The 2,470-nt window shown below is 43.0% G+C and overlaps 1 pseudogene; it reads left to right on the top strand.

Annotated features, from left to right (window-relative positions):
- Window positions 1–1,089: 1,089 nt before the first annotated feature.
- On the top strand, window positions 1,090–1,511 carry LOC150003101 (mitochondrial import inner membrane translocase subunit TIM14-like; annotated as a pseudogene).
- The last annotated feature ends 959 nt before the right edge of the window (window positions 1,512–2,470 follow it).

Here is a 2,470-nt window from a genome sequence, read left to right as displayed (position 1 = left end):
GCTGGGTGGGGGAGTGAAATGGGGGGAAAATGGGACAACTGTAAATGAAAAACAAACAAATAAATAAATAAAAAGAGTCCCATATGCATCCTTGGGATCCTACTCCATATTCTGTAAAGCTGTCATAAATTCCATCTTGAATAGCACCCTCACCCCAACCTTACATATGCCTAAAGCAACGCTAGACAGGATTGCTTTGTTTCTGCAGAGCACTTGGAGGTTTGAAATTCCCTTTTTCTCCTGAACATTGCAGAGTGACATGTACACACATGCCTTGTAGTCTTGAAAAGTCTCCCCTGAGCCAATAGAAATAAGATTTTGCTTTAATTATGTAGTGCAATTATGAAGATTGAAGCCACAACATTGATGATCTTGCTCCAGGTTTACAAAGTGCTGTAGGAAAAAAGATCAACAGTTCAATAGATATATGTATATGCAACAGAAATGAAAAAGCAATTGAAAGACTGAATATACTAATGGACAATGGCCAGATCAGACATAAAAATGGAATGCTAATCCAAGTCTGCAGCAATCCATCCAGGAAATCAAACTACAACTGCTATGGTCATTGGTTTAAAACAGCTAGGACTTAATCACTAAGTGACAGATTCCCTAATTTATTCCATGGCATCAAAGTTGGGACCAACCAGAGAAGGCCAAAAATTATCTACTAACCAATCATATATGATGCTGGCTGTTAGTTAGCCTGCTTCCAACTTCCCCAGGCCAACAGCCTCCAATCAGGGCACAAGAGAATTGAAGCCTCCCCTTTCCCCTATAAAGCATTCCCAGTCCTCTGCCTGCTTTTGAGTCTCTGCCAAATTCAAGTGATGGTGGCTGACTCCTTTGCTCTGTCAAGCTCTGAATAAACAGTCTTTAATTGTTGTCATTTGGCTAGCTGTTATTTATTTCCACAAGTTTATAGAGAAAATACAAACAGCCAATAGATGTGTGTGGGGGGGAAGCTTAATTGTAACTAATTTTTTTAAAATGCAAATTAAGCTGGTAGAGGCATGGAGTTGGTGGTCATGACCTCTGGGCTGGAACGAACTGCATTCTCAGTGGTGGTAGGGGAGCCAAGCTGGAGCCATGGCCAGTACAGTGGTAGCATTTGGACTGACCATTGCTGCTGCAGGATTTGCAGGCTGTTACATTTTGCAAGCCATGAAGCATACGAAACCTCGAGTAAAACAAGTTTTTCAAAGTCTACCAAAATCTGCAAGACTTCCTAAACATTTTAATTAATTCTACATTCCCTGTATATGAAGCCTAAAACTACACTTGAAGAGGGCCTTCAGTGGTGGCTATTACAGAGGTGGGTTTGAACTCCAAATGATGAAATGGGAAGCAGTATTAATAATAGGTGTAAGCCCTACTGCCAAAAAAGTAAAAATAAGAGAAGCTCATTGATGAATTATACTTTTAAATCCCCTAGACAAGGTAGGACCTCCTTATATATCAGCCAAAAATCAATGAAGCTAGACTTACTAGAAGGTCAAGCTAAAAAATGAGGTAAATGTATGATGAATTTTAAGTTATTAGTTATGTATACATGTACCTTGTCCCTGGCTGGTTTGGCTCAGTGGATTGAGCGTCGGCCTGCGAGCTAAGTGTCGCTGGTTCGATCTTCCAGTCAGGGCACATCAGAGAAGGAAAACTCTGACTCCAAAAAACCTCCACTGCCTTGCGGCATACCTCTTCAGGGGAAAGGCTAAGGGAGTAAACCCCGACAGAAAATCCGGAGCCGGAGTCCCTAAGGCGGTTTGACGTTGTAGTCAACACTGGCAACTCCTGCGGCGCACCTGAAGCCAAGCTGTATTGACTCCGTCTTTCCCTTGGACCCTTCAGCTGCGAAGAGAGGGGGGGTCTGCTGCATGGGCAACAGCAGACCCTCCATATCACCCTGCCCAGGCTCTGTAGCTTCAGCTTCACTGGAGAGGACACTCCAGCATCATCAGAAGATGTCGATTCAACACGGGAGGAGACAGATACCGTGTCACTCCCGAGTCAGACTGCACAGCCATTCTCGGCGGTGCAGATAGACTCTTAAGAAGCTACACCATCGTCTCTCGAGACGGATGGCTGCCGACGACAATACATGTACCAGTTTTTTATAAAATGCCCCGAAGCTACAAATTTTAAAAATAATTTAGCACACACTAGTCAAAGCCATGGTATAAGTTTGTTTAAATTTGAGAATTTTTAAGTCTGATTATAGAATATTTGGAGATTACTGCTCAATAATTATGGATAAATACATACCATTTGATCAGGCATATTGTGCATTACTGTAGGGTAACTCAGACATGGCCCCTCCACCTCAGTGAACAGAGAGCTGTCTGGCCAGCAGCTATAAGGAATGAGAAAAACAGTCTCTCAAGGCCCCTGTGTCTCAAGGTCCCCATGTTTATCACAGACCTGTAGCATTTTCACCTGCTTCTGTGGCTTCCTTCTTGCTGCCACTGCTCCC

Source organism: Furipterus horrens, unplaced genomic scaffold (assembly GCF_987537825.1).
Source record: "Furipterus horrens unplaced genomic scaffold, mFurHor1.1.pri manual_scaffold_8, whole genome shotgun sequence".
Lineage (NCBI taxonomy): Eukaryota > Metazoa > Chordata > Mammalia > Chiroptera > Furipteridae > Furipterus > Furipterus horrens.
This window is presented reverse-complemented; position numbering and strand designations above follow the sequence as displayed.